The sequence below is a fragment of the Coffea eugenioides genome, chromosome 8 (genome assembly GCF_003713205.1).
Source record: "Coffea eugenioides isolate CCC68of chromosome 8, Ceug_1.0, whole genome shotgun sequence".
Taxonomy (NCBI): domain Eukaryota; kingdom Viridiplantae; phylum Streptophyta; class Magnoliopsida; order Gentianales; family Rubiaceae; genus Coffea; species Coffea eugenioides.
Window position 1 is genome coordinate 11,356,425 of NC_040042.1, and position 14,606 is coordinate 11,371,030.

General features: G+C 38.1%; 1 pseudogene; it reads right to left on the reverse strand.

Annotated features, from left to right (window-relative positions):
- The window catches only part of LOC113780251, a 39,344-nt pseudogene that overhangs the window by 14,035 nt on the left and 10,703 nt on the right, over positions 1–14,606 (reverse strand).

The window sequence follows — 14,606 nt, forward strand, 5'->3', positions numbered from 1 at the left end:
TTAGAAACTAATCGAGGTGATGTTTCTTGGATCTTGATCATTGATGTTTGATATGTGTTTTTCTTGGTAACTCGGCAATAGGGTAGATGGAGCAATAACCATTGTCAAATATTAGTGTTTGTTTGCTGTTCTGATGCTTGAAGACAAGTATGGTCTAGGTGTGGGGGGAATTGATAAGTCACAATTTTATCATTTATTTTATAATTAATTTCCTCTATTACCTTACCAAATGTGAATTAATTGTCAGATTCTACTCAATTTTGAAAATTTGTGGTTATTGCAGGGAGTGGAACAAAATACCATAAAAGGTACCAATTCGACGGTAGCCAACATAAGAGTTTGAGTAGCAGTCAACAAGGTGGAGACTGATTCGATTTTGTTTCCTTGTTGCGTGGAAGATATGCGGCAGCCAGGGGAAATTTGGGAAGACTAGACCACTTTTCTTCTTATTGGCAGTTTTCAAAGAGGAGGAAGTCAGAAGAGACTAGGAGTCTGCCTTTTTCTCCTTATTGCTAGCCGAATAGGAGTAGAGATTATATAGGAATTTAGTGAGAAAAAGTAGTCGTCATTCTTGACCCCTTTTGGCAATTGACTTTTGCATCTTTTATGTTGCTTTTCTATTCCATTGTATGTTAGACACTTAGGTAGAAAACAATTAGCCATTCTTTTGGCTTGGAGTTCTTTGGCATTGTTCTTAATTCCATCGCCTTTTTCATCTACATTTTGGGACAATGTACGCGGCAACTATCTCTGCAATTTTGCGTAGGTTTTTCTCAACGGAGATAAACTAAATCCTTTATTAATTTTGTGAGATCAAATTAATTTTATTTATTTCTCTTATTTATTGGTATTTGCATGTTCTCTGTTTGTAGTTTTTATGATTATTTTGTTAATTGAATATCCTGGGCCGGAACGTTGAATTAATTTAGCAACCTGATGTCAATTTGAGCGTTAAATCCGTAATTATTTAATTGCTCTAAAATAGTGACAACTGGCATGATTGGGTTTGTGTCAGTGGAATATGCAAGCTAATCCAAAATAACCTTGGTAGTATGTTATTTGGTTAGAATAAGGCTCTTCTAATACGTAAGGCATTTGGGGAATTAAATCTTACAAGCATATCTAAGGTTATTTCTCAATTAGAATAGTGATTGACGGATGTACCTCAGTTATCGACACAGTAAGGAGGAGTTGACTGTCATCACTTGTTTGTCAGTTATAAGTTATTTATTAGTTAATAATTGGAAGTATTTCTGTATCGATGATCAATTAGTTGAACCATTGCCGAAATTGTTTCTTGACTTTAGCTGTACAATATTGTTTGAGCTTTTACCTTATTGTTACTTAATTTTATTTAGTTGCAATATTTGATTAGTATAGTTTATTGTTAATTTTCCTAAATCCCCACATTGTTAACTTGAACTTTAGTAGAAACAAATTACTCCCAGTTCCTATGGATTCGACCCTACATGCCCTTCTCGTGAATAAATTTTGGTATATTGGAGTCAGTAAACTCTTCGGAGTTAGGGTGAATCTAGTAACTCATTACACATCCAGAGTCCCTGCTCCAGTACTAGAATTGACTCAAAACCACTTTTGTGGATAACTAGATTTATTTTTATTATTATACAGGCATCGACAACCTGTCAAATTTATTTTATAATTAATTTCCTCCTATTATCTTACCAAATGTGCATTAATTTACGGATTCTACTCACTTTTGAAAATTTGTATTGATCGCAGGGAGTTGGAACAAAATGTGGTGAAAAGGTGCAAATTTCCCACTACAATTGTTGTTTGGCATAGTCGCGTCAAGTCAGGCTTTAACGTATCCAGAAAATGAGGGAAAGACGCGTGGCACCAATTGCCAATTGATAGTGCAATGAGGGGTCACAAACATTCCATTAGTTGATTGTTTTGATTTGAATTGACACAGGTAGTGTAGCACAAATAGAAAAACGTGCCAATTAGGAGATTTCCTAGTTTGTTGGCTGTGGCTGAATATGAGATAGAAGTCAATTGAGATTAGGACTCCACTTAGCTTTTGGAGAGCTGACCGCCACAAGCAAAGAGGGAGAAACCTAGCTTTGGTTTTTGGCTAATTCCTATTTTTTTTCTTATTCCATCGTATGACTGATCCCAAGGAAGAAACATTAATCATTCTTTTGACTTTGAAGTTTTTCCTTATTCTTATTCCATCGGAGTTTTCATCTCAATTGAGGATGATGCACACAACAATTATTTCTGTAATTTTGCGTGAGATTGTTTCAACAGAGATGAATTAAATCTCTTTTTCTAGTCAAGGAACAACGGAGGATTTGGTTCAACTTAAATTGTGAGATAGAACTGATTTACTTTTTCCTATTATTTTCTAGTATTTGTATATTTCCTGCCTTATGTTCTTATGGTTATTGCATTATAAAATAAACCTGGGCCCGGATTTGAGATTAATTTGACAACCTAAAACCAATTAGAGTAATTAAATTTGTATTTTTTAATTATTCTAAATTAGAGGTAACTAGTATAATTGGGTTTGTGTCAGGGAAATATACAGAATAATTTGAAATAACCCTCATAGCGTGTTGTTTGGTTAGAACAGGATTTTTCTAATTCGTAAGGCAATTGGAAAATTGAATCCTACGATCGTACCTAGGGTTATTTCGCAATTAGGGTAATAGCTAATGGTCGTACCTTGGCTGTCGATAATTAAGAAAAAATTGATTGTGATCGCTTGTTTGACAATTATAACTTGTTTATCTGTTTATGAGTAAAATTATTCTTGCATCGATAATCAATTAGGAGAACCATTTCTGAAGTTGTTTCTTGACTAAAGCTTGTCCAATACTATTTGAGCTTTTATAATTTGCCATTTAATTTTTATTTAATTGCAATATTCAATTAGCATAGCTTGTTGTTAATGTTCATAAAATCCCCCATATCTTGAACTCTAGAAGAAACGAATTATCCCCAATTTCTGTGAATTTGACCCTATTCACCGCTATATACAAATATATATTTTTGTTGAGTAGGTTATTATTATTGCACATGTTCGACATCTGTCAAGCACCACCTTTACATATCCCATATTTACTTGGTGATTGTGTAGTAGATCTAGTAGGCAGAAGTCCGGCAGTAAGGAAAACAATCTTTGATCGGTTAAAGCATAATCTACACAAGTCACAAAACTGAATAAATTAGTTAGCAAACAAACATAGGTCTGATTGGCAATTTGAAGTTGGTGATTTGGTATATGTTAAACTTCACCCCTACAAGCAACATTCTCTGAAGGAACGCTCTTGCCAAAAGTTAGCGCCCAATTACTATGGGTCTTTTCAAGTAATCAAGAAAGTTGGTCTAGTGGAAGTGAAGATACATCCTACTTTTCATGTGTCTTTATTGAAGAAGAAGATGGGCAATCATTTAGTCATTTCTAGCATTCCTTCTCCAGTCACTGATCAAGAGCAGCTCATGTTGGAACCTATTACATTTTTGGATCAACAATTGGTAAAAAGAGGCAACTCTCTTGCTACCAAGGTACTGGTTTAATGGAGCAATTCATTTTTCAGAGATGCAACATGGGAGTCTTGATATGATCTCAAACAATTGAGGACTGTTGTGCAGTTTAAACCAAGTCAATTCCTTTGTATTTAGTTGCTAAAGTTGTTGTCACATCATTGGTCCATTTATTGGTTGTATGTTTTGTTTTGGTAGGCTAGTACAATATCACGACTTTCTTAAGTGTGAAAAAGTCTTAGTAGTCTATCTTGGAACAAAGTATTCTTAGTTTCTTTGACGGTTTAAGTTTCCTCAGCATTAAGATTTCGCGCCTTAAGTCGGTTTAGCCAACTTACTAGTCTTCCATAAATAGGTGCTAATGCGATTGCCAAGAGCGCGATCCGAACAGAGCTAGCGAACTGAGAGGAGCGAACTGGTGTCAACGAGGGGTGGCCCAATTGACCTGCAAAGGAACGAACTACGAGACCAGCTTGCCGTTGTAAATCTGACGGTCAAGTCAGTTATGTCTACGAGTAAAGCAATAGTATTGATTACTATAGATGGCGTATCTTGTTTGGTCCCTTTGTGCTATATTTATAAAACTCTTAGTAGTAGTTTCCTTATAAGATTATGAGCCCTAGTAAAGATGAACTCCCCTTAGGATTCTGCCTCCTGCCTAGTTCCGAAAAGCTAGGGAGCTCCGGCCCATTCGGCCCACTAGCGAGGAGACGGAGATCACGAGCTAACTGAACTCCATACTTGTCTGAACTGATCTGGTCGAGCTGACAAGCCATCATGTCCGAACTGATACGTGGCTCCGGTGGATTGGCCCTACTACACTAGCCCCCCAAGGAGTCTAGAGTCATCGAATGGTTGTTGGGTGTCAAACCAGCAAAAAATAAAATTCCTACTCTTAAGTCACGAATTAAGTCCACTATGGTACTGGAGCAGGGACTTAGGCTGTGCAATGGGTTACTAGCTTCACCCTGGTGCCAGAGTTTGCTTGATCCGATATACCAAAGTGTATTAATTACGTGAAAGACAAAATTCGAATATAGCAGCGAGCAGGGTCGAATCCACAGGGACTTGGGAATTTATTTTGAATGAATGTAACATTAAATAAAAATGGGGGAAGTTGATATGGAACTGTCTAATTTAATTGCTCAAATTAAAAATATAAAGTAAATTGACGGAAGGAAAATCTCTAGTCAAAGGTATAATCTCCACTTATGGTTCGAATCACTGATCACAGATGCAGAGATAAAATCTTTCATTTACAAATAAACTGGTTATGGTTGTCAACAAGCTCTGACAACCTGCCTAACCTTCCTGATTCGATAACCACAACAAGCTCTGTAGTTATTGCCCTAGCCAATTAAGCAGTCCTAAACACGCTCTTAGGATTTAACCTATTGACAGCATTAATCATTAGACTGGCCACCAATTATAACCAACAAACACACACGCTCGGTTTATTTAGGCTATATCATATATTTCCGCAACAACGACTCAAAAGTTTCTACTACAATTGAATCATATCACTTGCCACATGCACTAAAATTACCCAACAATTACGGATTGAGCACTCTTAGATGGCTGTTAATTACTCACACAATTAAACAGTGATCAAGTATTTAATTGCAAGAAATAATCATATGCATAAGTGAACAGGAAATATATAAACACTTGCAAATTAAAGAACGTAGGGAAATCAATTCGATCTCACAGTTTTGTCGAACCAAAGCTTCGATTTAACCTCTGACTAGATGAAGAAATTAGCCACTCCTCATAGTTGAATTGCAGCCAAAAGTACTGGATTGCAAAGGCATTGCGTTTTTACTAGAAAGCAAGGAATAAAAGATGTTTTTCCCGTTGGGGAATATTGTCGAACACCTGGCGTGTGTCAGAGGCCAGTCCAGAGAAAGGAAACTAGAACTAAACTAAAAAAGCTAAACTAGAGGTCCCCCCTTGCTTCTGTACGTCCTCTCCTTAAAAAGCCAAAAGTAAGATGACTAAAAGCTATCTCCGGTGGTCCCCACACATGTGGACAAAGTCTCCAAAATTACTCCTTCTTCCAAGTCTCTCTACGTTGCTTTCTTTTAAGAGCCCAAATGACTTATAGCTTTGTGGTCCCCACCAATCCAAGGCCTAAGGATTGAAGCCCTTAGAAGTCTCCATATTCTCCATAAAGTCCCTCCTTTTTGGTAGTTTTCTGCTTCATTCCTGAAATTAAGTCCCGATACCAAATATGAGTAAATATCAGCAATTAACACAATATTTGTCAGGGATAGAAGGGAAAATTAATAATAAAAATACCAACAATTAACACCCTATCAATTCCCCCCACACCTAAACCATGCTTGTCCTCAAGCATGAGAACAAGAAACAAACACCAATATTTGATAGTGGCTATTGCTCTATCCAACAAATTGCCAAGATACCAAGAAAAATAATATTCAAGCATCAATGGTCAAGTCCAAGAAACATCACTCCGGTTAGCTTCTAAACCACAAATGCCTCTAATTCCAGGTTAACTAATCTAAGAAAAAGGAATGACACACAACAGTTATCAGCAAATGGTCCAACTATTAACCAAAATCTCAACATTAAATCCATAATTCGGCAAGCTGACTTTTATTACACACTAACACAACCTTCACTTTTTTTCACATTTTTTCTACTTTTCTCTCTTTTTTTTTTCTTTCAATAGTAACAAAAGACTTAGTCGCTAGCCATTTGAGCCTTTTGACGCGAACTCCAACATTGGCCAGATGAAGGAGCCCGGTTACTCAGCTTCTATCGCCACGTGACCACGTACTCATAGAAGTTACTACCTTTTGACGCGAGAATCAACACTTTTAGGTGCAGATCCCCGGTTACTCAGTAGTAACTAATAGCGGAGTACAGTCAAGTTTATTCATAGTTAAAAATCACAAAAACTCAATATAACACAAAAACCAAAAGAAAACTTGCATCAGCTAGCCTCATTTTCAAACATGGAGAACTAAAGTTAATAACCGGACCAATTCACACGAAAATGCCAATAATCATTCCCTATGCCTAGGAAAGTTAACCAAAAATTATAAGAGTAAAACAATCATTGATATTCACCAAAGAGATGTTTTTGGATTCAACCACATTAACTTGGTACCCTTTTATTATTAAAACTTGGCAATAGCAGAAATAGAGGCAACAATCCAACATCAAACTTGGCATCACATACGAGCTAATCACTAAAAAGAAGAAAAAGAAAATGAATGAAAGACACTAGCACCATAACTGCTCCCCCCACACCTAAATCCTACATTGTCCTCAATGTGACAAATAAAAAGCAAAAGTGAAGCAAAAGTGAGAGGGAAAGCAACCACACTTCCCTGAAATCGGGGCATAGTGAAGGGCGAGGTGGAAACGGAGGTGCAAAGCCTGTAAGAAACAGAGACTGCGCCAAATCATGTGCCATGCCGGCGACATTGGCATCGACGTTGACCATGCGAGCCTCCAAAGTCTGAACCTGGAAAACTAAGAAGAGAGGAAGAAATGAGCTGAAATCGCGTTTCTGAAGCCTTTGTTGGGACACATAAAACGCGATTGAAAACGCGCCTTCAACTCGCGTTTTATAAGTCGCGTTTCCTTCACAAATCTTGCAGGAATGAAAACGCGATTGAAAACGCGCCTTCAACTCGCGTTTTATAAGTCGCGTTTTGTGCACAAATCTCGCAGGAATGTAAACGCGATTGAAAACGCGCCTTCAACTCGCGTTTTCTAGTCGCGTTTCACTGTGGCTTTCGGACGATTCTCATTGTGAGCTTCCTGCACGTCATCACGCGGGCACGTCAAAACTGAAGGGCACCTATAAATCGGCAAAAACGAAAACTGAAACCCAAAATTAGTCGAATTCAAGGAGAACACCTCTAAACTACCACACGGAATTGAACAAACAATTAAAATGAACAATTGGGTTGCCTCCCAAAAGCGCCTTTCTTTAAAGTCTTTGGCTAGACAAAATAATGCTTCAATCAGAGAGTTCAGGCACTGCAAGGGTCACCTCCTCAACATTATTAACTTGAAATCCTTCATAAAAAGGTTTGAGACGATGACCATTAACCTTAAAAATCTTGTCAGTGTGAAGACTTTGAATTTCTATGGGGGTCTTAAAAGCTGTACGGTAAGCCCAAAGTGCATCATCTAAGCGCAAACTCCAATCCTTTCTATTGGGATTCACCGTCTTTTCAAGTATCGACTTGATTTCTTTATTGGAGATTTCTGCTTGACCACTAGTCTGCGGATGATAGGACGTAGAAACCCGGTGAGTGACGCCATATTTCTTCAACAATGCTTCCATTACTCGATTGCAGAAGTGTGTCCCTCGGTCACTGATAATTGCTCTTGGCGTGCCATACCTGACAAAAATATGAGATTTAATAAAATCAACTACAACCTTAGCATTGTCAGTCCTAGTTGCCTTAGCCTCTATCCACTTTGAGACATAATCAACTGCAAGTAATATATACATATTACCAAAAGAGGAAGGAAATGGACCCATAAAATCTATACCCCATATATCGAAAATTTCACAAACCAGTATAGGAGTAAGAGGCATTTGATCTCTATGGCTTAAATTACCTGTCTTTTGACAATTTGCACATGATTTACAAAATAAGTATGCATCACTAAACAAAGTTGGCCAAAATAAACCACACTCTAAAACCTTTCTTGCAGTTCGCTTAGGGCCAAAATGTCCACCACACGCATATGAGTGACAGAAAGATAAAATTGATGGAACCTCTTCTTTAGACACACACCTGCGAATAATTTGATCAGAACAATATTTCCACAAGTATGGTTCATCCCACACATAATATTTAACATCACTTTTAATTTTTTCCTTTTGAGCTCGAGACAAATCATTAGGTAGCGTTCTAGTAACCAGATAATTCACTAAATCAGCATACCAGGGAATTGTCTTTTGAACTACAAAAAGATGCTCATCTGGAAAATTATCCTTCAAGGGAGTAGGTCCTTCACTATTGATCAAACGACTGAGATGATCAGCAACCATATTTTCGGCACCCCTTTTGTCTTTAATTTCCAAATTAAATTCTTGGAGTAGGAGAATCCACCTTATAAGTCGTGGTTTGGCCTCTTTCTTGTTGAGCAAATATTTCAAAGCTGCATGGTCAGAATAAATAATGACTTTAGTGCCAAGTAAATAAGAACGGAATTTTTCTAAAGCAAAAACAATAGCTAAAAGCTCCTTTTCCGTAGTCGAATAATTGCACTGGGCACCATCCAAGGTCCTCGAGGTATAATAAATGACATAAGAAGCTCTGCCCTCCTTCTGGCCAAGTACTGCACCAACAGCAAAATTGCTGGCATCACACATTATCTCGAAAGGAAGACTCCAGTTTGGTGGTCGAACCACTGGTGCTGAAGTCAATGATCCCTTGAGCGTGTCAAATGCACTCTTGCAATTATCATCAAAATGAAATACCACATCCTTTTGAAGTAATTTGCATAGAGGATGGGATATCTTTGAAAAATCTTTGATGAAACGCCTATAAAAACCTGCATGGCCAAGAAAAGAGCGAACTTCCCGCACACTTGCAGGGTAAGGTAAACATTTGATAATTTCTACCTTAGCCTTATCTACCTCAATTCCTTTTGCAGATACCACATGGCCTAAAATTATGCCTTGGTCCACCATAAAATGGCATTTCTCATAATTTAAAACAAGATTAGTCTCAATGCACCTTTTAAGAATTTTTGTGAGGTTAGTTAAACATTCATCAAAAGAATTACCATAGACAGTAAAATCATCCATAAACACTTCTATGATATTCTCCACATAATCAGAAAATATACTAACCATACACCTTTGGAATGTAGCAGGCGCATTACAAAGACCAAAAGGCATTCGTCTATAGGCAAATGTACCAAAAGGGCAAGTAAATGTGGTTTTCTCTTGATCTTCAGGCGCCACTGGAATTTGTAGAAAACCTGAAAAACCATCAAGACAGCAATAATGAGATTTTCCTGCCAACCTTTCCAACATCTGATCAATAAAAGGCAATGGAAAATGATCTTTACGAGTTAATGCATTTAATTTTCTAAAATCGGTACAAACTCTCCACCCATTTTGAACTCGAGTGGGCACTAACTCACCTTTAGGATTTTCAATAACAGTAATTCCTGTCTTTTTAGGAACTACTTGAACAGGACTTACCCACTTACTATCCGAAATGGGATAGATTATACCTGTGTCAAGAAGTTTTAAAACTTCTTTCTTCACTACCTCCATCATTGGTGGGTTCAATCTCCGTTGAGCCTCTCTCGAAGGCTTAGCACCATCTTCTAACAAGATGCGATGCATGCAAGTGGCTGGACTTAATCCTTTTATGTCAGCCACTGTCCATCCTATTGCCTCCTTGTGGTCCTTCAACACCCGAATTAGTTTTTCTTCCTCTAAAGCAGTCAATTTACTGGAAATTATTACTGGGAGTGTATCTCCATCTCCCAAGAATGCATACTTTAAATTATCCGGTAACTGCTTTAATTCCACCTTCGGGGCTTGCACAATAGATGGCAAAAGCTGTGAATGAGACAGAGGTAATTCCAAGTAAGACACATTGGAAAATTCTGGACAAAGAGAATTCAATTCAAAAATAACTTCCTGCAATTCAAAAGGAAAAACAAACTTCCCTTTTATCTTTTGCAAATTTTCCTGACAGAGACCAGTAGAAATAGCAACCTTCAACGCATCGTCATTATTAAATTCAAAATTTTGCTGCGCCAAAGAATCAATTACATCTATAACAAAAATTGAATGAGATTCACCAGGATATTTCATGGCATCATAAATATTAAATTTAATAACATCACCATCAAATTCCATAGTCAATGTGCCAGTGAAAACATCAATTTTTGTTCTAGCAGTTTTCAAAAATGGTCTCCCTAACAGTATTGGAGATGAATTAGAATTATCATCCTCCATATCAAGCACATAAAAATCTGCAGGAAAAATCAAATTATCAATTTGCACTAAAATATCCTCCAAAACTCCATCAGGATAGGCATTTGATCGATCAGCCAGTTGAATTATTACGCCCGTCTCTTTTAAAGGCCTAATGTTCATCAAATTATAAATAGAACGAGGCATAACATTTATCGAAGCACCCAAATCCAACATAGCTTTTTCAATTTTAATATTACCTATTTTGCAAGGGACAGTAAACATACCTGGGTCCTTGCATTTAGGAGGCAATTTTTTCTGCAAAACTGCCGAAACATTTTCTCCCATATGCACTTTCTCGTTTCCTTTCAACTTTTTCTTACCAGTGCATAATTCCTTCAAAAATTTAGCATATCTAGGAATTTGCTTAATTGCATCTAAAAGAGGGATATTTACCTCAACTTTTCGAAAAGTGTCCAAAATCTCCTGTTCGTGCTCTTGCTTTTTGGACTTTGCCAGTCGACTAGGAAATGGAGGCGGAGGTGTAACCACTTGTGTTGATTTTTCTCCAAAATCTGGTTGTTCCAAGGCTCTAGGTTGAGACACATTCCCCTCTTTTTCGAGCTCTTCCTCGATTGCTTGTTCAGAAATTTTCTTGCTCGGCTCAGGCAACTCTTTGCCACTTCTTAATGTGATGGCACTAGCATTTTGCTTGGGGTTGACAATTGTCTGCGAAGGTAGCTTTCCAGATAATTGGGATTCCAATCTATTGACTGTGGAAGCTAACTGGCTCATTTGATTCTCCAAATTATGAATGCTAGTTTTCGTCTCCTGTTGAAATTGTTGAGTGTTAGTAGCCAAAGATTTCACAATATCCTCAAGTGACATACCTGATTTAGGAGCAGGTTGTTGCTGTGAAAGTTGAGGTCTAGGTTGATATTGTGACTGATGTGAAAATCCTGGTGGCCTTACTGCATAATTAAAATTAGGATGATCCCTCCATCCTGGATTATAGGTGTTTGCATAGGGATCATACCGTCTCTGAGGTGGTCCTGGAAATCCAACTGCATTAGCCTGCTCAGTCGAATCATCTTGGAGTGTGGGGCACATATCTGTTGGATGACTCGAACCATAGCAGATTCCACATGTTTTCAATTGCTGCATTTGTCCTATAGCTAACTTTTCAACCAAAGAAGTTAGACAATCTAATCTTTGCTCTATTGTAGAATTACTTACCTCATTGACTCTACGAGTCGTGTTATCCTGCCTGTCTCCAAATTGTTGAGCATTTGCAGCCATACTCGATATCAAATTTCTTGCCTCCGTGGGTGTTTTATTCACTAAGGAGCCCCCACTGGCAGCATCAATAATTCTTCTGTCAGTTTGGGACAGACCCTCATAAAAATACTGGATGAGGAGTTGGTCAGGAATTTGATGATGAGGACAACTAGCACATAGTTGCTTGAATCTTTCCCAATATTCATGTAGAGTCTCTCCATTGAATTGTCGAATTCCACAGATGTCTTTCCTAATGCTTGCAGCTCGGGATGCAGGAAAGAATTTTTCTAGAAAATGCTTCTTCATGTCTGTCCATGTGGATATTGACCCAGAGGGCAGATAATAGAGCCAATCCTTAGCTTTATCGGCTAAGGAAAATGGAAAGGCTCTTAATTTAATTTGCTCCTCTGTGACTCCCTGAGGTTTCATTGTCGAGCAAACCACATGGAATTCTTTGAGATGCTTGTGGGGATCTTCACCTGGTAAGCCATGAAAAGAAGGAAGTAAATGGATTAGTCCAGATTTTAACTCAAATGCAACCTCTAATGTAGGATAAGTAATGCATAGAGGCTGTTGATTTAAATCTGGTGCAGCCAATTCTCTCAATGTCCGTTCATTAGCCATGGTGCTATCTATCTCTTCCGTCTCACTAAATGAATCCACAAAATCTACTACTGAATTATGTCCAGTAGATGAGGAGGATGCCTCTGCTCGTTCTCTTGTTGCTTTTCTCAATGCACGAGCAGTTTTCTCTATCTCAGGATTATATTGCAGTTCACCTGTACGAGAAGATCTAGGCATAAACCAGTAACAATAAAAATAAAAATAAAAAATAAACAAAGAAAATATAATTCAAAGAAAATAAATTTATTCTGACACCAAGTCCCCGGCAACGGCGCCAAAATTTGTTGGGTGTCAAACCAGCAAAAATAAAATTCCTACTCTTAAGTCACGAATTAAGTCCACTATGGTACTGGAGCAGGGACTTAGGCTGTGCAATGGGTTACTAGCTTCACCCTGGTGCCAGAGTTTGCTTGATCCGATATACCAAAGTGTATTAATTACGTGAAAGACAAAATTCGAATATAGCAGCGAGCAGGGTCGAATCCACAGGGACTTGGGAATTTATTTTGAATGAATGTAACATTAAATAAAAATGGGGGAAGTTGATATGGAACTGTCTAATTTAATTGCTCAAATTAAAAATATAAAGTAAATTGACGGAAGGAAAATCTCTAGTCAAAGGTATAATCTCCACTTATGGTTCGAATCACTGATCACAGATGCAGAGATAAAATCTTTCATTTACAAATAAACTGGTTATGGTTGTCAACAAGCTCTGACAACCTGCCTAACCTTCCTGATTCGATAACCACAACAAGCTCTGTAGTTATTGCCCTAGCCAATTAAGCAGTCCTAAACACGCTCTTAGGATTTAACCTATTGACAGCATTAATCATTAGACTGGCCACCAATTATAACCAACAAACACACACGCTCGGTTTATTTAGGCTATATCATATATTTCCGCAACAACGACTCAAAAGTTTCTACTACAATTGAATCATATCACTTGCCACATGCACTAAAATTACCCAACAATTACGGATTGAGCACTCTTAGATGGCTGTTAATTACTCACACAATTAAACAGTGATCAAGTATTTAATTGCAAGAAATAATCATATGCATAAGTGAACAGGAAATATATAAACACTTGCAAATTAAAGAACGTAGGGAAATCAATTCGATCTCACAGTTTTGTCGAACCAAAGCTTCGATTTAACCTCTGACTAGATGAAGAAATTAGCCACTCCTCATAGTTGAATTGCAGCCAAAAGTACTGGATTGCAAAGGCATTGCGTTTTTACTAGAAAGCAAGGAATAAAAGATGTTTTTCCCGTTGGGAAATATTGTCGAACACCTGGCGTGTGTCAGAGGCCAGTCCAGAGAAAGGAAACTAGAACTAAACTAAAAAGCTAAACTAGAGGTCCCCCCTTGCTTCTGTACGTCCTCTCCTTAAAAAGCCAAAAGTAAGATGACTAAAAGCTATCTCCGGTGGTCCCCACACATGTGGACAAAGTCTCCAAAATTACTCCTTCTTCCAAGTCTCTCTACGTTGCTTTCTTTTAAGAGCCCAAATGACTTATAGCTTTGTGGTCCCCACCAATCCAAGGCCTAAGGATTGAAGCCCTTAGAAGTCTCCATATTCTCCATAAAGTCCCTCCTTTTTGGTAGTTTTCTGCTTCATTCCTGAAATTAAGTCCCGATACCAAATATGAGTAAATATCAGCAATTAACACAATATTTGTCAGGGATAGAAGGGAAAATTAATAATAAAAATACCAACAATTAACACCCTATCAATGGTTGCATGAGTCTGGATCGAATTTCGAGAGACGCGTCAGTTCGGTATGGGGTCCACGATTTTGTAACCGCCACGTCTGTTCAGGTAACCATCACATTTCTCCACGTAACCACCACATGAATCGTCATGTCGCTCCATAATGATAGTTACTAGCTCAACCGTCACATCGTGCAACAGTTACTAGTATTAAATTCGAATTTAATGCGGGACTCTTCATCTTCCCGCTCTAGCGATCCCCTATAAATAGGCCCTACCAGATGTCACTTTCACACTTGCTTCTTCATTTCACCTGCTCTTACCATTTAGCTAGTTTGCACATCTTCCCTTCTCGCCAGAGTCTATTCGCGTGTCCTAACCTTAGGTGTTGAAAGTCTGTTCGTGCGTTCTTCTAGTCACATTCGAGCTACCCTTCTTTTTTTACCAGTAAGTTCCCTGTCTCTTCTTTTATGTCTTCTTCCGAACAGTCCGACATCACTAGTTCAGCCCCTAGGCGTAGGATAGCCCGACCTGTCCCAG